This window comes from Pelodiscus sinensis, chromosome 8 (assembly GCF_052426305.1).
Source record: "Pelodiscus sinensis isolate ZL-2025 chromosome 8, ASM5242630v1, whole genome shotgun sequence".
Classification (NCBI taxonomy): Eukaryota; Metazoa; Chordata; order Testudines; family Trionychidae; genus Pelodiscus; species Pelodiscus sinensis.
The window spans coordinates 42453660-42476053 of NC_143059.1; the positions used below are offsets into that span (position 1 = coordinate 42453660).

At 42.8% G+C, this 22394-nt stretch overlaps 1 protein-coding gene and 1 long non-coding RNA gene across 2 annotated transcripts in view; both read left to right on the top strand.

Annotated features, from left to right (window-relative positions):
• Nucleotides 1–122: 122 nt before the first annotated feature.
• LOC142830419 (uncharacterized) lies at nucleotides 123–5222 on the top strand. The gene is made up of 2 exons (XR_012905636.2): nucleotides 123–637; nucleotides 4466–5222. It is a non-coding gene; the product is annotated as an uncharacterized LOC142830419 (long non-coding RNA).
• A 2823-nt stretch (nucleotides 5223–8045) lies between these two features.
• Nucleotides 8046–22394, top strand: part of CC2D2B (coiled-coil and C2 domain containing 2B) — a 152413-nt gene continuing 138064 nt past the window's right edge. Inside the window, exons 1-2 of the mRNA XM_089780176.1 lie at nucleotides 8046–8219; nucleotides 16506–16575. The gene's annotated coding sequence lies outside the window, so the exon portion shown is untranslated. The remainder of the gene's footprint in view (nucleotides 8220–16505; nucleotides 16576–22394) is intronic.

Below are 22394 nucleotides of genomic sequence, written 5' to 3' on the forward strand. Positions count from 1 at the left end.
TGCTAGTGCGCATGCTTACAACCAGGATTGTCGGGTGGGTGAAATGTACTAATGCGTATGCTCACTATCGGCCGGCTTAACTAACGTCGATAGGTGAGCGCGGAAGTTTGTGAATAACAGCCTCCCAAGTCGCCTCCAGCTTGGGATCCTCTGCGCTTGGGATAGCAGCGACTTTAGATGATCCCTAACTTCCGCATGCTCCGGCCCTTAGCTTTTCTTCAGGAAGACTACAATTCCCGTCATGCAGCGAGGCACCTGTGCCTGATAGGTCAGGCCATCGACCCTCTCTGTTCGGAGGGAGGGAGCAGCGGACCTTAGGTTTCTGTGTCCGGGTGGAGGAGCGCAAGTTCGTCACTGTGTAGCCCGCCCCGAGCCAGATGTGGGGCACTGCGCATAGTATTGTCCGTATGTGTAGAGAGCGCTCTGCCTCACCTGCTGAGTTGCTGACAAGGGTCCCTCACTGGTGCTGTTTAAAACCATTGCAGTTGCCATTGCCTGGGCAAAGTTACCAATATGAGAAGAAAGTGGTCAGGGATGTTTTCCCAAGGAAGCTGGGGTCTGAGGGCGATGAGAAAGCTGTGTGCGTTCTAGCGACTTCTCTCGGATGCTGGGAACAATCATCTAAAATCTGTATAAAGCACGTAACTCCTCTTAGCGGCCTCCATGTTCTCTGCGTATCTGACAAAGTGTCTTTTCCTGTTCCTACCACCCACTGACACTTTTGTACAACTTCTGCCCTTCAAGGCTTCCCTCTTCTGTTTTCTCCCTCCTTTATATCAACTGTCGCATGCAGGCTCCTTTTCTGATCCCTTCTAGCTGTCTCATATCTTTTTGGAGCACCTAGTTTCATGTCCTTGCCTTGTTTGTGTAGATAGTTAAAACTGAGTGAGGGTTGGCTCTTTCTGCTGATGAGACAGGATAAAGCATGGGGTGACAGCTTATCTATAGGGCCAAAGTATCTCTGAGAAAAAGAAGTCTGCTAAATGCTGCAACATATTCCTGGTGTGATTAGTAGCTGGGACACCAGTGTCTCTGGATGATGTTAGGAAACACTGGACTGTTGACAGCTATAACTGAATGACTCAAGGGTGTTGGCTACAAATGCTGCAGATGCAGTCTGAATAACGTGCCACTTTTGTTCAGTTTTGATATGTTAGAATGTGTTAATCAGATTTTTATTTTAAAATGTTTTTGTTTGAGAATTCACTGCTTTTAACACTTTATTTTTAGTTTTTCATCCCATAAATTTAGATGAATGCATCATACTTAGTCCTATCCCTTTTTCTGTGGAGAAGGCCTTGTTCCACTTTTAATTATGTTCTTTGTGCTACAAATTAAGAGCCATATACTGTACTACAGAAGGTGTTCCAATGATAATGAATGAAGATTTACACTAAGATTGTGAATAGTATATGGCCACTGAAATTTAATACAATTATTTTTACAGTAAGAATGATTTGGTTGAGAGAAATGACTATTTATGTCCTTTGATTATTTTACAATTTTATATTATTATGCAATTAGCCAGTTGGGCATACAGTTAGTGCTTGCACATGCAGTTTAGGCAGACAATTGTACATCTGTATTTGACAATTATTAGCCTTCATTAGGCTAAAAAATAAGCAGTTCACATATCTTTTATACCTGCTCTTTCAGTATTATATTGCTTCAGATTGTATTTATCTATGCAACCGTAAAGACAAGAAGGATCAATATAGTCTTCTTTCTTTCTTTGCATTCTGCAGGATCTGAATGTGTATTGAAGTAAGGGGCGTGAGTAGCTGCACCCCGACTAATGACATTTGCTCTTCTTGTAGTAACCCTTGTGGGCTATACCTGGAGCTTATTGCTTCCTGATCATGTTGTCTGATGAACTATAAATACATAGATTTCTGCTTCTCCTTGTCACAGAGCTCCATTTTGTTGCTTTTGCACCCTAAGCTAATTTCCAGATTAGGGTTATATGTCTCAAATAGCATATGTGCAAGTGTTTGGTGTGAAAGATGAATATTAAAAGCACTATGTTTTGTATAGAGGAAAGAACATGAGAATGGCCATAATGAGTCAGACCAATGATTCATCTAGCCCAGCATCCTGTCTTCCGTCTGTTGCCATTGCAAAGCGCTTCAAAGGAAATGAATAGAACAGGCAATCATCAAATGAGCATCTCCTGTTGCCCTCTCCCAACTTCTGGCAAAAACAAAATAACCAGAAAGAAACAAACAAACAAAAAAAACCCAACTCCAAAGTTGTAACAAGGTTAAAATAAATGTTAAAATATACATCCATTCGGATAGTTTCCTATTCTCTGACTAGTATAATAATTTTGCTAATTTTGCTTCTGAAAAATCTATTTTTCCATAAACTACATTTTGATTGGAAACTTCTACATAATAGAAATTTCAGGGGGTAGCCAAGTTGTACAGGATAAACTTAAAAAAACAACAAATAGTCTGGTAGCACTTTATAGACTAACAAAACATGTAGGTGGTATCATGAGCTTTTGTGGGCACAGCCCACTTCTTTAGATGACTGGAGTTTTGAGTTTAGCATGTGCAGACCCAAAATAAATAGGGAAGAAGGGAGAGGAGGGCATAAAAAAAAGGAGGGAGGCAGGAAACAAGGGGCAGAGGGTATGAAAATATCAACGGGAAAAACAAGTAGGCAGAACTGGCAGTCTATAAGCATCTGAAGATTGGATATAATAATAGAAATTGTTATTCTTCTCTAGTATAGCTCACTGTAGTCTAAGTGAAGGTAATTAGAAATTAAAATGTGCAGTTTGAAGCTTATTTTGGTTGATTGGGGGAGAAGAGAGGGTTTATTTATATAGGACAGATACAGTTAAAGCAACAAGAAAGTAGAATATGATAAGAAGCATGGAGAAAATAAAAAGGTTTTCAAAAACTCACAGTAGACTCAGGATGGGATATGTAAAATTATATATGTTCAGAAATGAACTAAACTTTATTTAAATGATTACGTTTATGTTTATTATGTTGAAGAATATTCAATGCTGTATAAAATAATAAAACCATGTTTGGGCCTCATTTAAAAACCACTACAGTTGCAACAATATTAGTGGATCAAGTTATTACATAGCTTCATTTTGTGGTATAAATAGGACTTAACAAGCTGTGTTCTCAGATCTTACAGGTAGTTTCTTTTGATCTGTTAACAAAGATGAGATTTCAAGTACACACATATGTATTTTTTATGCTTATGTAAAATGTTAGGCAAATTATATATACCGCTCAGGCTCTTGGAAAGTTGCCAAACTGTTGGGATGTTTGGGGTCAGAAATGGTGTTCTAAAGTTTTGGGTCCATTTTAAGGATGTTAAGGACTGGTCAACTATCTGATAAGCACATGCTTATCGGATAGTCAGTTGATTAATCAACCCCTCCCCCTCTTGCTGCTTCTATTAGATGGAGGCAGCAAAGCAGGGAAAGAACGGGTACTTCAAAGCGGTAGTGCTGCACTGTTGAGCTAGGGATCAGCTGTGCAGCACTACCGCTTTGAAACCCCAAGGCGGTGTTTCAAAGGGGCAGCTGCTGCACAGCTGATCTATAGCTCAGCCATGCAGGACTGCTCCTTTAAAATGCTGAAGTGCTGTGGAGCTCGAGGTCAGCTGGTGACTCCCTAGCTGATCCCGGGTTCTGATGAAATGCCCTGCAGAGCCCAGGATCAGCTGGGGAGTCCTCAGCTGACCCCGGGCTCCATGGCGCTCCCCTTTGAAACGCTGAGGCGGTGTTTCAAAAGGGCAGCGCCACACAGCTTAGGTAGGGATCAGCTGTGATATGCTGCCCCTTTGAACGCCACTTTGGCATTTAGGAGGAGCAGCTGCACAGCTGATCCCGGGCTCAGCTGTGCAGCGCTGCCCCTTTGAAATGCCACTTCGGCATTTCAAAGGGACAGCGCCGTGGAGCCGGGGTCAGCTGAGGACTCCCCAGCTGATCCTGGGCTCTGCACAGCATTTCAGTGGAACCCGGGGTCAGCTGGGGACTCCCCAGCTGACCCCGGGCTCCGCATGGCATGCAGTGCAGCATGGAGTTCCCCGCTGATTCCGGGATCCATGGCTTTGAAATGCACAAGAGCCCCAGCTGGGGACTCTTGTACATTTCAAAGCAGGCACCCACATGCAGCTTGGAGTCAGAGGGATTTCCCACTGGTCCCAGGCTGCACGTGCCGTTCCGCATTCCTTCCAGTGGGGGCTCTTGTACATTTCAAATGAGGAATGTGGAAGTGCCTTATTGACTAGTCGAGTAGTCAATGGAAATTCCATCGACTACTCAACTAGTCAATTAACCGCAATTTATTATCCTTAGTCTATTTGGTTTAGTGTATGTTCTATCCTGTTAATTTGTTGTAATTTTAATTGGAAACCCATGTCATAGAGTATAAGGCTAGAAGAAACTGCCATGTCATCTAGTCTGACCTCTTCTATAATAATCTGTTTATTACAGGCCATGTAAACTGTGAAAAATCTACACAGTGATGAAATACTGGATGGGCAGCTTCGTTGACTGAAGTTTAGATGAAATCATCTGCACAACAACCAGATTGTTATTCCATATTGCTCACTGTTGGCTATTTTAATTCAGGTTTCAAACATAGACTTTAGTTAATTTATATATTGTAGCATGATATAATACAAATGTTAATAGCAAAATAGAAGTTCTTTATATAGTATTTTAATAAAGTGCTTGCTACTAAATTATGTAACCAGAATTTAATCTGAATTTATTGCAGTGTCTAGCACTAGAAAAACCTAAAATACAGTGCACAATCATTGTGAAATAGATGGATAACTAACTTTCAAATATCTAAGAATTTGATGTATCATGTCTATTGATGAAAAGACTTTACTGTTTTTAATCATTGGAAGTATGGTCATGAAGTTTTTTTTTCTCTCCATATTTTTGTCTCTGCATTTTTAAGAACTTTTAAAATGTTTTCTCTGGGTTTCAAAATGATTCTTCATTCTTAAACTGTTTAAAGTATTTATCTGATTAAACAGATTGCAAAAAGCATTATAGATTGAAGAGAAGTTAAATATTTTCATTTTGAACAATGTAATTTGTAGTTGTATGTTAGTATCAAACACTAATATGGCAGTTTGTGTTTTTCAGTTTACTTGCTATCTTGTCTGTTTGTTAAAACACTTCAGGATAGATGGATCCTGACCAAAAAGAAGAAGTAGAAATGTCATCAGATAATAAGGGAAGTTGTGTTAGGTGACAACTAAATGTTGTATATTCCTTTCCAGACAAAATACAGATGCAGATGACTGGATTCAGCGTTCTTAAAATTCATGCTGGTTTAAGCTAAATATTCCATGGGATGCAGAGCAGCCTCTGTCTGCCTCTGTCTGATAGGGTACGTCTAGACTACATGGCTCCGTCAACGGAGCCATGTAAATTTGTTTGTTCGGCAAAGGGAAATGAAGCCGTGATTTAAATAATCGCGGCTTCATTTAAATTTAAATGGCTGCCCCGCTCTGCCGATTAGCTGTTTGTCGGCAGATCGGGGCAGTCTGGATGCTCCCCTGTCGACATGAAAGCCCTTTATCGACCTCCCCGGTAAACCTCATCCTACGAGGCATAACGGGGAGGTCGATAAAGGGCTTTCAGGTCAGCGCGGGAGCGTCCAGACTAGCGCGCTGAGCTGACAAATAGCTGATCAGCTGTTTGTCGGCTCAGCGCGGCAGCCATTTAAATTTAAATGAAGCTGCAATTATTTAAATCGCGGCTTCGTTTCCCTCTGCCTATCAGCCTAATCTACATGGCTCCATCGATGGAGCCATGTAGTTTAGACACACCCATAGAGGCAGGAGTGCAACGGTGGGGAAGGCCACAATGCAGAGCTGATGCTGGGGGAAGCCAGCTTTTAACTCCCAGCACCAGCTCCTGCTTGTGGGCCTGCGGGACCCTATACAGGCGGGGAGCTGGCTTAAAAGACAGCTCCCCATGCATATTGGCTCCAGCCTTCCCCCCTCACTCTCTGCGCTGCTACCTCTCTATCAGAGGTAGCAGTGAGGGCTGGGGAAGCGAAGGAAAGCAGGTGGATCCATTGCTCATGGGGGCAACATCTACACTGCAGGGTTTTTGCGCAAGAAGTCTTTTGCGGAAGAGTTCTTGTGCAAAAACTTTTTGTGCAAAAGCATGTCCACATCTCAAAGCACATCACTTTTGCAATGCACTTTTCTGCAAGAGAGCGTCCATGCTGCATGGACGCTTTTGCACAAGATAGCTCTGATAGCCATTCTGTAAATGGCAATCAGAGCACCTGTGCTTTTTTGGATAGGCTCTTTTTGCACAAGAAACCCTTGTGGAGCATCCACACATGCCTTTTTGCGCAAGAGCTGTAGCGCAAAAAGGAGTTATGCCTCATAGAAGGAGGCATACCTACACCGCAAAAAGCCCTCTGTTCTGTCTATTGACTGTAGATTTTCTTGCGCAAAAACGCACTTGAGGTGTGGACGCTCTGTGGGTTTTTGTGCAAAAATGTTGTAGTGTAGACATAGCTGGGGAGCTGGCTTTTAAGCCAGCTCCTCACGGGCACTGGCTCCCTCTTCCCCCTCTGTAGCTACCTCTGATACAGAGGCAGCAAGGGGGAGGGAAACACGTATAGTCGACAAGATTAATTGATAAACCAATGGTTATTAGTTAATCATGTAGATATTTACATGGTGACATCCCTAATTAGGAAGGATAATGGTGAGTCTGCAGGGTATAGTATGGGCCTTGTGACTTCAAAGCAATACATGCTGTTATGCTCTTTTATTATGGGAAGGGGGGGGAGAGAAAAAATTCAAGGCGATTCTAGGAAAAACTCACAATTAAAATTTAATCCTAAATACTTCTATTTGATGGAACTTTAGAGACCATGGGCATTGCACCTTTCAATTGATTAGAAAGATTGCTATAGAGTTGTGTAAGATACTTTTATTTCCCAGGGATGATCAGATTTTTTGCAGATTTCCTAGCACCTTGCAAAACCATTGATAGTACAGGCAGTCCCCGGGTTACGTACAAGATAGGGACTGTAGGTTTGTTCTTAAGTTGAATTTGTATGTAAGTCGGAACTGGTTTCCAGATTCAGCCGCTGCTGAAACTGACCAGCGGCTGACTACAGGAAGCCCGAGGCAGAGTTGTTCTGCCCTGGGCTGCCTGGAATCAGCCGCTGATCAGTTTCAACAGCAGCTGAATCTGGACGCCTAGGACAGAGCAGCTGGGGCGCTGCCGGGTAGGTCCCCGCAGGGGCGGCGCTGCGGGGATCAACCCGGCAGCACCCCAGCTGCTCTGCCCCAGGTGTCCCCAAGTCAGCCACTGCTGAAACTGATCAGCGGCTGATTCCAGGAAGCCCGGGGCGAGAAAAGCCCCGTTCGTAACTGTGGATCCGACATAAGTCGGATCCACGTAAGTCGGGGCTTTGACCAGACTGAAAGGAGCTAAAATTAGGGAAGTTCTAACTTTCCATTTTTCATTGTCCTTATATGGTAGATTCAGACCATAGGAATGTATTTGTCTTCCTAGAAGACAGAGACAGGAGTGGGTGGACCCAACATTTTGTCACACACCAAACCAGAGACTTACTTGTTGAATGTGATTAACTGAACACTTTTTACTCTACTAGAACAAGAAGAATGAGATGTTTGGATTGGCATGCCAAATGATATAGAAAAAAAGAGTAAAGAAGACATTACCATTTTCTTCATACTCAGTCTCTCCATATGTTAATACAGATATTAGGAATTTGCATGCAGTACCCATCTTCAGCTGAGACATTAGGTACCAAGGGAAAACCTGTGAGATTGACAGATGAGGTGCATAAGAAATGCAGCATCCAGATGCTGCCACATAAAATTAGAGAAACCAATATTGCCATTCAAAACAAAAACATATCACTACTACAAATAAATCCCACTCATGTCCCACCAATTAAGTGATTTTTGGGGTCTTTTGGGGTACTCTCCTGTGAACTATGATTAATTTTTTGGGGGGGCATTAACCTTTGGGGGGGCATTAACCTTTTGGGGGGGGGCATTAACATTAATGTTCCTTTAGTACTGAGATGTATTTTACTCCAAAGGCATGTATCCTATAGATAATAAAAACATGAGTTTTAAGATTCCATTTTCTAATTGTCCAGAAAAAGGATGCTCAGAAAGCAATTCTGAAGAAGATCTCTCTGAGAAAAGAATGTGCTAGAAAAAAGGTGAATTTATTAATGCTGCTTCTTAATGTTCTATACTGTCTGTACTATCTCTTTATTAAAACAGATGTTAGAAAATAGTTTATCTTGTATAATCCAAGAATTTTGTTGCTTTCAGCCCTGTATGTAATGATACAAATATACTGTTGTTGTGACCACCAGATGTCGAATAGTAGTTCTAATATTTTTAAGTAATATATTACTCTTTAAGTAAGTGAATCTTATCCTAATAATGTCTTGCTTTATATTGCCCAGATAGATTTTCTTTTTATAACTGAAATGACCACTTTAAAATTGTCTGTTAACATAATTTTCTTGCAAACATTTGGCTTAATTTATCTTTATGACAATGTTTGTTACTTCCCAACTAAGTTTAAGTGTGTAGCTATTCCAGAATCCAGACTTTAGACTGATAGCAGAATTGTCCTTTCAAGAGGTAGTTAAGTTGTCACATTTAAAAAGAAACACATTTTTTCCAATATGTGTTATCACAAATTTAGATTATTAAAAGTGAAAATGGTGAAAATCTCAATTTATTTTTTACCAATTTCTTCTAGACTTACAGCTTAATTTTCCATTTCTCATAGATTTGGATGATGCAATTATAACTGGGTTGCAAAGTTAGTAAAGGAAATATTTACAGCAAAACAAAACACAGGTTTGAAATATTAAGAATGCAACTTTAGAAAAAAAAGTATTAATGTTGGCCTACATTTTTAGATCATACCTCTTTAACTCTGCTATCCCTTTGGCTAGGGGGAATAGACACTAGGCAAATAAAACATGATTAACTGCTGCTCTGTTTCATAGGTTCATAGAAAATTAAGGTTGGAAGAGACCTCAGAAGGTCATCTAGTCCAACCCCCTGCTCAAAGCAGGACCATCATGCTAGCCAGGGGTTTGTCAGGCCAGGCCTTAAAAACCTCTAAGGATGGAGATTTCACTATCTTCCTAGGTAAGCCATTTCAGTGCTTCACCACCCTCCTAGTCAAATAGTTTTTCCTAATATCCAATTTAGACCTTTCCCACTGCAACTTGAGACCATTGCTCTTTCTTTTTCTTTTTTTGTCATCTGCCAGCACTGAGAATAATCTAGCTCAGGGGTCAGCAACATTTCAGAAGTGGTGTGCTGAGATTTAATTTATTCACCTCTGTACGGATCAGAGTGTCAGTGATACTTTTTAAAGTCAATAATCCTACTTACAGCAGCTTCATTAATAAATAAATTATCACGCTGATCTTACTGTTTAGTGTGATCCTTGGCTTTGCTTTCCGTTGCTGAGTTCTCCAATCTCAGGCTCATAATTTGATACTTTAAGCAGCACACAAGCCTTTGAGGGTTCAGTTGTTAAGCAGCTGTGGGAGGGACAAACAACTGTCTTTATATGTGAAAATATCTGTTCACAGAAGTATGTAGATCCAAAGGCTCAGAGCAGTGAAAATTCCACTTTCTTTAAACAGTCAAATTTCGCTGACAGGGGATTCCAACAGGCCATGATAGAGACCACATGATCTTTCTTGGTAGCCTCAAGTGTGCGCAGCAGATCCCTAAACTTAGAGGCCCATAAGTCTGAGCATTGTAATTTAATGAGCTGCATTTCAAAATCCTCAACACCCATCTGCTGAAACACTGTCAAATCCATGTTGCTGGCAGTAAAGTTATCTTTTTTTTATGAGAGAGGAAAACATTGGGCCAAAACTTTGGAAATGTTGAAATGTCAGAAAATTCTGATGCGAGTTCTTGCAGATACATTCTAATTTCAGCAACACTCATGGTGCGATGTTTCAATAGTTCTTTAAGATGTTGGAAAGAGCAGAAAGTCCAGGTGTCAATGCCCCGAGGAAAAAACAGCAAGTTCTTCTTCGAGTGGCCCCGTGGGTGCTCCACTCTAGGTGTCGGGTCCGTCCCGGCGCCACTGATCGGAAGATTTCAGAGCCATACTGGGCCGGGCCGCGCATGCTCTCTGCGTTGCTGGTCGTTCGCGCCCTTTCCAACGATCGCGGCTCGGCCCCCCCGACAGTTCCTCTCAACCCTCCACTATTTCCCATTCCAAAGACGTTACGATTACCAGTTCCGCAGACAACAAAACCGTCCATACGATCAGAACCGGTCCAAGCAAAGGACACAGCGCAGACGCCCTCAGCCACCCAGGGTGAATAACGCAGGAGCACCCAAGCAGCAAGTTTGACTTTCAGGTCAAGGGCACGCCGGTCATTCCGGTAACAGTCAGAGACACCACTCCACAAAACGCGTCAAAACCTTCCAATAGCTTAGCCAATGAACATTGCTGTGAAGTGGAGTGTACATGTATTCACTGTCCATTTCCTCAGGCAGAGCTTGAAACTGATAATGCATCAAGACAGATTGAGCAGCAAGAAAATTCACGATCTTCACCACTGTAGTCATCACATTATTAAGCTCAGAGTTAGAAATCTTGGCGCAAATATTTTCTTGGTGAATAATGCAATGAATATTTACTATCGGGTGGCCAATTTCATTCTCAATGATCTTTACAAATTCCTTCTATTTTCCAAACGTAACAGGGGCACCATCATTTGTCATAGAAAATATTTTTCTGATATCAATTCCTCTTTCAAAATGATTAACAAACATCTTTGCTATATCTTCTCATGTCGTTGTACCATGCATGGCTTTTAGGCAGCATAGCTCTTCTTGAACTTTGTCGGAGGCACAGTATCTTGCAAGAACTGTTAACCGTGTTATGCCATTTATGTCCACACACTCATCAAATGCAACACTGAATACAGCTGCATCTTTTAATGCCAACGTCTGTTGTTTGCTAACGTTTTTTGCCATTTCACCTATGCACCTTGCCACTGAAATGGCAGACAAAGGCAAGTCTTTTATTCTGGAGGTGATTGTGTCTTTATTGGGCAAGCCATTGAACAAAACATCCAAACAACTGTGAAAAGCCTCTTTTATATAATCTTTTTCTGTAAAAGACTTTCCATGTTTTGTAACATAATGTATGATTCTGTAACTTCCCTTTGTGGCTTGACTTTTAACGTCAGAGAACTTAGTGAAGACACCGATTAACTTTTTGTACGTCACAATGGCCTGTTTCACTGACTCAGTCTTGTCTGCTTTGTCCTTGAAGTGTTTCTCATGCTTTGTCTGGAAATGTCATTGGACACTTGATGTGCGGCAAACCACTCTCTCACAATATAGAGCACAAACAGCACAGTCTTTATGTTGAACAAACCCATATTCGTCTGTTCAAGAAGGCTAAAATGAGTGAACATCTAAGTTTGCTTTCTTAGGAACCACCCTTAGTTGCTAAGAACCAATTCTTCCTGCTGCCAGGATCACTGTCTATTTTTTTTAAAAAATATACTATTTTGATGACTTTTCTTCTTCCCTCCCTCCAGCTTTGGCTGCCTCAGAATAACATGAAGCTAGTGCATGAGGAGTGGGGGGGAATCTGGAGGCGAGCAATAGATTTTTCAGGATATTCAGTACATCAGTGGTTCCCAACCTTTTCAGGCTTATGGAACCCTTTTCAATCTATTAAAATGTCTCTTCTCCCTCCCCCCTCTCCCCCACCAGGGAAGAAAGGAAAAGAACGTATGGAGAAGAAAGGAAAAGAAATATAAGGAAAGAAAAGTAATGATTGGGCCCACCCAATCCAGTCACCCTAGCCCTCAGTTTTGCATTCCAGAAATATACTGTTTTACACAGTTCAGAACGTTTTCTTGAACAGTGCAAGCTCATTAATTAATTTACCACTTTGTCAAAAGAAAGTGGACTTAGAATCACAGAATACAAGAACTGGAAGGGACTTCAAGAGATCATCATGTCCAGTCCCCTGCCATCACGGCAGGACCAAGCACTGTCTAGATCGTTCCTGATAGATGTCTATCCAGCCTGCTCTTAATTATCTCCAGTGATGGAGATACCACAACCCCCCTAGGCAATTTATTCCAGTGTTTAACTGCCGTGACAGTTAGGACATTTTCCCCAATGTCCAACCTAAATCTCCCTTGCTGCAATTGAAGCCCATTACTTCTCATTAGAGGCTAAGGAGAACAATTTTTCTCCCTCCTCCTTGTAACACTCTTTTAGATACTTGAAAACTTCTATCATGTTCCCTCTGTCTTTTCTTTTCTAAACTTAAGTCCAATTCTTATAGTCTTCCCTGATAGCTCATGTTTTCTAGACCTTTTATCATTCTTGTTGCTCTTCTCTGGACCTTCCCCAATTTCTCCACATGTTTCTTGAAATGTGGTACCCAGAACTGGATACAGTACTCCAACTGAGGCCTAATCAGTGCAGAGTAGAGCTGAAGAATGACTTTTCATGTCTTGCTCACAATACTCCTGTTAATGCATTCCAGAATCATGTTTTCTTTTTTTTTACAACAGTGCAACCCTGTTGACTCGTAGTTTGTGGTCCACTATGACCCCTAGGTCCTTTTCTGCAGTACTCCTTCCTAGACAGTCACTTCTCATTCTGTACATGTGAAACTGATTGTTCCTTCCTAAGTGAAGTACTTTGCATTTGTCCTTGTTAAACTTCATCCTATTGACCTCAGACCATTTCTCTAGTTTGTCCAGATCATTTTGAATGATGACCCTATCCTTCAAAGCACTCGAAACCCCTCCCAGCTTGGTATCATCTGCAAACTTAATAATTATACTCTTTATGCCGCTATCTAAATTATTGGTGAAAATATTGAACAGAACCTGTCCCAAAACAGACGTCTGTATAACTCCACTTTTTATGTTCTTCCAGCATGATTGTGAACCATTAATAACTACCCTCTGAGAACAGCTATCTAGCTAGTTATGCACCCACCTTATAGTAGGCCCAGCCAGTTTATTGATAAGAAGGTCATGTGAGACTGTATCAAATGTTTTACTAAAGTCTAGGTATACCACATCCACCACTTCTCCCTTATCCACAAGGCTTGTTACCCTATCAAAGATTTGTTTAAACAAAAGACAGGACTATGCAACACTTTAAAGACTAACAAGATGGTTTATTAGGTGATGAGCTTTAGTGGGCCAGACCCACTTCCTCAGATCAAAGTGGGTCTGGCCCACAAAGCTCATCACTTAATAAACCATCTTGTTAGTCTTTAAAGTGCTGCGTAGTCCTGTCTTTTGTTTCAGCAAGACCAGACTAACAAGGCTACATCTCTATTACTAAAGATTTGTTTGACATGCATCAGCCTTTGTGATTTGAACCCATTCCAAAAGCACTTTAGATAAACTGGCAATGAGAAAACATTAAAATAATGTTATTACCTACAGAAAAAGATTTAATTATTAGGCACAGAGTACATCATTGGTTACATAAGAAATAAAAATAAAATTACAGCCTAAATTCCAACTTTAACGGAATATTGTACAGGTTTTAATACATGGGCTGACCTCCCTTCTCATCCTGACAGTTCAAAATATTTGTCTTCAAAATTATCTTTTGGGTATAGAGATTGGGGAGGAGAGAGGCCCTAATTTACAAGGTTTTTTTCCCCAGGTCCTGGAAAAATGTTTGCTGTAAGATGGAAATCAGATAGGCCCCTTTGAATATGTGCCCTCTCTAAGACATCTGTGAGAGTGGATTCTTCTTGATGAAACACCAACAATCTACCTGCAAATTGATATGTAAATCTGTCTTGTCAGTTTCAGAGGCCTAGCCATGTTAGTCTGTAATTAAAAAAACTTAAAAAACCACACATAGTCCTGCAGCACCTTAGAGACTAAAAAAAAATGAAGATGGTATTATGAACTTTTGTGGACACAAGCCACTTCAGATGTCTTGTCAGTGTTAGTTATTACTTCGTGGCCATTGAAAAGCTAGCTGTGAGTGAGTCTCATTTACCATGTATTTCATTTATAAATGTAGTTTTACTTCATAACTTCACATATAGTGATAGCACATACCATACAATTCTACAAGGGTATGTCTACACTAGCAAAGTTAATTCGAACTAACAGCCGTTAGTTCGAATGAACTTTCATAGGCGCTACACAGGCAAACCGCTAGTTCGAACTTAATTCAAACTATCGGAGTGCTTAATTCGAACTAGGTAAACCCCTACGAGGACTAACGCCTAGTTCGAATTAAGTAGTTCGAATTAAGGGCTGTGTAGCCACTTAATTCAAACTAGTGGGAGGCTAGCCCTTCCCAGCTTGCCCTGGTGGCCACTCTGGGCACAACCAGGGAAACTCGTCTGCCCCCCTCCCAACCCCGGAGCCCTTAAAGGGGCACGGTCTGGCTACGGTGCCCGTGCCAGGTGCAAGCCTGCCAGCACCCAGCCAGCAGACCCTGCACCTGGCACGGCTCGAGCCAGCCACCCGCTGCCACCCAGCCCTCCACCTCTTCCCGGGACCAGGCTGGCGGCTCCCAGGAGCCTGTCCGGGGCCGCAAGAGGCGGGCGCCCGCCTGGTCTAGTGCGGAGATCGTGGACCTCATCAAGGTTTGGGGGGAAGCTTCCAATGTCTACGACCTCCGCACTAGGCACAGGAAAGTGGTCATTTAGGGCAGGATGCAACTAAAGGCCACATGCAAACTCAGCAGCAGGTTTGCATGAAAATCAAGGTGGTCCAGTGAGACTCCTGGCCCTGAGCTTAGAACATAAGAACATAAGAATGGCCATACTGGGTCAGACCAAAGGTCCATCTAGCCCAGTAGCCTGTCTGCTGACAATGGCCCACACTAAGTACCCTGGAGGGGATGGACCAAAGACAATGACCAAGCCATTTGTCTCGTGCCATCCATCTCCAGCCTTCCACAAACAGAGGCCAGGGACACCCATTTCTACCGTCTGGCTAATACCACTCCATGGACCCAACCTCCATGACTATATCTAACTTCTCTTTAAACTCTGTTATAGTTCTAGCTTTCGCAGCCTCCTGCGGCAAGGAGTTCCACAGGTTGACTATTTGCTTTGTCAAGAAGAACTTTCTGTTATTAGTTTGAAGCCTGCAACCCGTTCTTTTCATTTGGTGTCATCTAGTCCTTCTATTATGGGAATTAATGAAGAACTTTTCTTTATGCACCCTCTCCACACCACTCATGCTTTTATAGACCTCTATCATATCCCCCCTCAGTCTCCTCTTTTCTAAACTGAAAAGTCCCAGTCTCTTTAGCCTCTCTTCATATGGGACCTGTTCCAAACCCCTGATCATTTTAGTTGCCCTTTTCTGAACCCTTTCCAAGGCCAAAATATCTTTTCTGGGGTGAGGAGATCACATCTGTACACAGTACTGAAGATATGGCGTACCATAGTTTTATACTTCCCCTCCTCTTTCTTCCCCTGGCTTCCCCCTTCCCGCTCCCTCCTCCCAGGTTTCCCCCTCCCCTCTCCCACCCTCTCTCTTCCCCTCTCCCACCTCCTTTTCCCAGTCTCCCCAGAGATTAATCCTCCCCGCCCCCCCAGTTTTGTTAAATAAAGAGTTTCTATTTTTGAACACGTGTCCTTTATTTTGTACATCAGGAAGGGGGGCTAGGGAGGGGTAAGTGGAAGGAGGTGAGGGAGGAATGGGGTACGAACCCCTGATGGGGAGGACTGGGGTGGCTCTGCGGGCTCATCGGGGTGAAAACTCTTTTTCAGCCCCCCGATTGACACCCCCGGATGGCAGCCTGTGGCAAGTGCAGCCGGGCTGATGGCCGAGTGCTGTGATGTGCCGAGTGTGGGCACTCAGGGCACTCCAAGCCAGGACTGCTTTGCTGTCCCTCATCGAGGTAGACAAGCAAGCGGGGAACCCTGAGAACTGTCTGTCCGGGGTGGGGGTCGGGTCCCTTTAAGCACAGCCCTCGGCTAGCCTGAGGCAGCAGCTCCATACTCTTAAGTCCTAACCTGATGCCCTGCCGGCACTGCTTCCGGCCAGCCTTAACTTCGGTTCATGGTCCACTCTATGTGGACATGCTAGTTCGAATTAGCAAAATACTAATTCGAACTAGTTTTTAGGTCTAGATGCACTAGTTCGAATTAGCTTAGTTCGAATTAACTAATTCGAATTAAGTTAGTTCGAATTAGTGCTGTAGTGTAGACATACCCCAATATATTAATGTTCAACAAATTATGATGATAACTCCACAAGGCATATATTGAGCAAAACATATAATCATATCACAGTGGTGAATATGAGGGTTTGAGATACAATGTCGTACACTGCATTAGACATTTAAAGAGATCAAGAGATATAAAATGTTACACAAGCAGTGTAATGTGCAAATTTAGAAAATATTAAATGTGGGATCTCCAATTTAGTTTAAAACCTTTTTCTTTAAATCTTGCCTCTGGTGATTTGTTTTTATAGTTGACTGAAGACAGCGAACATGTTATTAAACATCAGACAGAAGAAGTTGTAGATCAGAATTTCCAGGAAGGTAACTCAATAAAAATACTTGTTTTTGCTCTTGATTGATATTGTTTGAGGAAGATGCTCTTAATTGTCTGAACTGGAACCAATTATAGTTTTATTGGACCAGATTGATATATGTACACTCACACTGAATAATACCGTATTCAATGGGACTTCTCGTGGTGTACAGCAGTGGTTCTCAAACTGAGTGGGACCCGAGAATGGGCCCAAATCCCATTTTAATGGGGTTGTGAAAGCTAGTATTAGATATGAGCTGAAACTAAAACTTAAGCTCAATCTTTATCCAGGGCAGTGGTGCTCAGGCTCTGCCCTTCTCCCCTCACCAGAAGTAGTGTATCTTGGGTTCTGCTCCTACCACCCTCGGAGGTCATGTAGTAATTTTGTTGTGAGAAGTAGGTTGCAAGAAGCTGGAGAACCCCTAGAAGGTATTCACCATGAATAAAGAGATAACAATCTAGCCCTTTGTGATTACATACTTTTCTATATTTTCAGGGTTGTCAAACTAACAATGAGTGAAGGTGATTGCAAAATGTTGAGATTTTAACAAAATGTGAAATACATTGCAAACATTTTAGTCATAAGAGATACAACCTCACCTCCACCACTGACTTAAATGTAATTCAAAATTAAGACCAGGGTACATTTTTAAAAGTAGTATAGAATTTAAATAGTGGATACTACAAAATGGTATAAATTACTCATTTTTATTTCTTATTTATTTTTATTAATTCATCTCTGTGTCAAACTCTAGGTCAGATTATTAAAACTAATTATATTTTATATGAAATTATCCTTTTGTGTTCACCTACAACTTTTAAAATTCATCTTTATGATTAAACTTTTCTTTCTAAAGTTGAATTTGTTTAGAAAGTTTGATCCCAGTTTCCCTACTTCTTTGTTGATTGTAAAGATAAAAAGCATACATATTAACTGACAAATTAATGTCAAAAGCTAAATTTCAAAACATGAAACTATACATGTCTCCTCTTTGAGGAGTAGTGCCTTGTTAGGTTCTAAAAAAGGTTAGTTCTTCTTCGAGTGATGTCTCTGTGGGCACTCCACGGTTGGTGTCGGGTTTGTCCCAGTGCTGCAGATCAGAGTTTTGAACAGCACTCGTGAGCAGGAGTACGCATGCATGGTCAGCGTCTTGCAGTGTTCGTGCCCTTTCCTTCATGCACGTGGTCCAGCTCCTGCCAGTTCCTTTATTGCCTCCCTTGGTCGCAGACAGAGCAAGATCTTCTCCTCAACTGTTTAGTCACAAAAGAAAGTAAGAATTCTCTTAGGGTATGTCTACACTACCCCGCTAGTTCGAACTAGTGGGGTAATGTATGCATACCGAACTTGCTAATGAAGCCCGGGATTTGAATTTCCCAGGCTTCATTAGCATAAAGCCAGCGCCACCATTTTTAAAAGCCGGCTAGTGCGAACCCCGTGCCGCGCGGCTACACGCGGCACGGGCTAGATAGTTCAAATTAGCTAGCCATTCCGAACTATCTGTACACCTCGTTCCACTCTGGGGCATGGATTTAATCGCAGCTCCCAGCTGAGACATATGTCTCTTTCTCCTCCCCTTTCCTTTAGTGGCTCGGTAACGCTTCTTCATTCCCCAGCCTTATTGGGGCATGCAATGTTTTGGGAGGAGCATAGGAGTGTCTATTCTTCCAGGCATTCATCTCCAAGACGTTTGTACCATGATCACCACAGATACTACCACAGTTACCCACTGTTTTGGACAACTGACCATCACCAACAACAGCCTTCTTATTCTAGACATTAGTCACCCTGTGGCTACAGATCCTCTCACCACAGCAATATATGATCCTTCTCCTCTGTCTGCCCCACCTCATCTCTCTTTTTCTCCACCACGCCTTTGTGAACCAGAAGAAGGTCAGTTATTGGAACCAGATGATCAATAGCCCGATACTTCTTCCACAAATCATTCCTCCTCCTCTCCAGATGAAGCCGTCATCCTGGGGGATATGTCACCTACGGATGATCTTAAACAGTTCCAAGAACTGTTCAAAAGGGCAGCCACTAGCCAGGAGGTCCTAACTGAAGTTCAGGAGAAGCAATATCACCTCCTTAAAAACCTCCAACCCTCTCAGCGATCCAAAACCGCATTACCAATAGATGAGGCCATTATGGAGTCTGCCGAGGAGATCTGGCAGACCTCAGCCTCTGCCAGGCCTACCGATAAGAGGGCAGACAAAAAATATTTTGTCCCAGATAAGGGTCTGGAGTTTTTATTTTCTCACCCTCAACCCAATTCTCTAGTCATGGATGCAGCCCAACACAGGTCAAAGACTCCGCAGTATAAGAATGCTGCAGCTGAAAAAGAAAGCAACCACATGGACCTTTCCATCAGGAAAATATATTCTTCCTCAACACTATTGTTGCGCATCGCCAGTTATGCCACTCTCCTGTTGAACTGTGACTTTGACAGTTACATCAAACTGAGAGAACTAATGGGAGATTTTCCAGATGCCATTCTGAAGTCAATAGTCAATACACATCTGTTAAGACCGGACTTCAGATCACACTGGACGTAGCAGACACAGTGGCTCATTCCATTGCTACCATCATAGTCATGAAGAGATTCTTGTGGCTACAGACTGCTGGAGTCCCACGAGAACTTCAGACCAAAGTTCAACAAACAGAAACTGTTTGCCGAGAAGACTGACGAGGTCCTCCACTCAAGCAAAGATTCCAGAATCACTCTCCATATTCTTGGCATGTATATACCTCCATACTGCCGCAAGAGGTACACACTATACCAGAGATGCTATGACTTCTTGCACTCGAGATACCAGTAATGCCCATTTGATCAATCCTGGATGAGACAAAGACCTCAAAAGAGGCACACTCAAAACAACTTCATCTCTAACCAGCCATCCAGAAGGCAGCAAGTTTGATGGCCTGGTCAATGGCTCGCAAATCTTTCCTGTCACATACCCACTCAATCACATGGTTCCTATTTTCTACCACCATCTTAGACCTTTTTACCATCATTGGTCCACCATCATAGCCAGCCGGGAGGTTCTTGAGATCATTTCATCAGGCTACAACATTCCCACCATACCTCCAACCTCCCCTCTTTCCCTGTCCCTCTTCAGGGACCCTTCTCACGAGGACTTGCTACAACAGGAAGCCACTGACTCTTTGCCATCAGAGTGGTAGAAAGAGTACCAACCAAATTGGTAAAGTTGGCAAAAGCTTCTACTCCAACTACTTCCTCACCCAGAAAAAAAACGGAGGTTGGAGACCTATACTTGATCTTCAAAAGCTTTGAAAAAAGCGGTTCAAAATACTAACTCTTGCTACTATAATTCCAGCACTAGATCACAGAGATTGATTTGCAGCCCTCAACCTCCAAGATGCGTATTTCCACATTATCATCCATCCCACTCACAGAAGGTTTCTTTGTTTTACAGATGGAGGGGACCACTTCCAATATCGAGTTATGCCCTTTGGCCTCTCTTCAGTGCCCAGGGAGTTCTCCAAAACACTTGCGGTGGTAGCGGCACACCTACATCAACAGGGCATTATAATCTTCCCCTACCTTGACGACTGCCTTATAAAGGGTCCATCTGTGTCTGAAGCATCCCACATGATTCTCACGGCAAAACAGACATTCGAGTCCCTTCGTTTGATCATCAACGACTAGAACTCTACACTAGAGCCAACCCAGACCTTGGAATTCATAGGGGCTCATCTCGATTCCACCACAGCACAAGCTTACTTACCTGCGCAAAGGATCCAAGCTGTACAGGACCTAGTTTTCATACTTACTATGAGCCCTACAGTTCCAGTCCTCATGTGTTTGCAGCTCATGGGTCATATGGCGGCCATAATATATATGGTCCACCATGTACAATTGCACTTTTGGTGCCTGCAGCACTAGTTAGCATTGGTGTATGTTCCCACAAGATACCACATCCACAAGCAAGTCACTCCAACATCCACTGTAATAACTTCCCTCAAATAGTGGACTGAACCATACAACCTCCTTGCAGAAATCCCATTCCATCGACCTTAACTGTCCATTCATATCACCACGGATACCTCTCTTATCAGGTGGGGTGCCCATATGAACGACCTTTCCACTCAGGGCCAATTGGCACCATGGGAAACAACTCTCCATATCAACATTTTGAAACTCAGGGCTGTTTTCAATGTCTTCAAACATTTCAGAGCGCATATCTCCGGCACCACAGTCAGAATACTTACTGACAACATCGCTACGATATATTATATCAATCGCCAATGAGGAACCCAATCTTGCTTCCTTCCTCAGTCCACCTCTGGAATTAGTGTGTTTGCAACAAGATCACCCTGATCTCATCATACTTACCAGGAATCAGCAATACTTCTGCAGATGCCCTAAGCAGGCACTTTGTGCAGGATCACGAATGGGAACTCTGACAAGATGTTCTCCTAGATATCTTCTTCCTATGGGGTTTCCCTCAAATAGACCTCTTTGCCTCTTAAAAAAATGTGAAATGCCAATGATACTGTTCTAGGGCCAGAATTGGCAGATTCTCTAGGCGATGCTTTCTTCCTCAACTGGATAGGTCCACTTCTGTATGCATTTCTGCCCATCATGCTCATTCCCAGGGTCCTAGAAAAGATCAACAGGGACAGAGCCAAAGTGATTCTTATAATGCCCTCATGGGCTCGCCAACTATGATTTCCCTGTCTTTATCAGATGTCTCTTCTGCCACCATATCCCTCCCCAAACTTCCCGACCTACTGACCCAGAACCACGGGACCCTTCTTCACCCATGGCCTCACGTGCTCCACTTGACAGTATGGTTCTTCACTAGTTCTCTGACTCTGAGAACTTGTGCTCTTCACAATTCAAACAAGTCTTGATGCATAGTAGGAGGGAGGCCACATGGTCAACCTACCTTCATAAGTGGCGAAGGTTCGTCACCTAGTGCATGAACAAGCAGCTGACCCACAGACAGTGCCCCTACATAAAATCCTTGAATATATCCTATCCTTAAAGCACTCTGGGTTAGCTGTCACCTCCCTTAAAGTACATCTGGCGGTGATTACTGCCTTCCGACTCTTTGTAGATTGCACCTCTGTGTTCGCACACCCAACTACCAAGAGTTTCCTCAAGGGGTTGACAAACCTCAATCTTCCTCACAGGCCTTTACCACCTCCATGGAACCTAGATATAGTTCTGGACAGCCTCATTCAACCAGCCTTTGAGCCACTACTGACAGCACCGCTTCCAATGATCACAATGAAGGTGTTGTTTCTATTGGTCATTACTTCTGCCTGTAGGGTCAGTGGGCTGGCAGCCCTGATGGCAATACCACCATTCACAGTCTTTAACAAGTAGTGTCATCTTAAGTCCTCACCCAGCCTTCATCCCAAAGGTGTGTTCTGGATTTCATATCAATGAACTGATCGTTCTCCCATCTTTCTTTCCCAAGCCTCATACCTCCTCTCAAGAAGCATCATTGCATTCCCTGGATGTACATAGAGCACTAGCCTTTTACATCGAGAGGACTCGGGATTTCCATAAGTCCCAATGTTTACTAGTGTCTCTAGCAGACCATTCCAAAGGAGAACCACTTTCCTCTCAATGCATTTTTCACTTCATAGTTTCCTGTATCAACAACTGCTATGCCATCCAGAACAATCCACTTCCGACAACACTCAAGGCTCATTCTACCAGAGCCATAGTGACATCGACGGCATTCCTATGAGGAGTTCCTCTTCAGGACATCTGTTGTACAGCCACATGGTCTTCTAATGACACCTTTATGAAACGCTACTCTATAGTACACCATTTAGCCACTGACTCCTCGG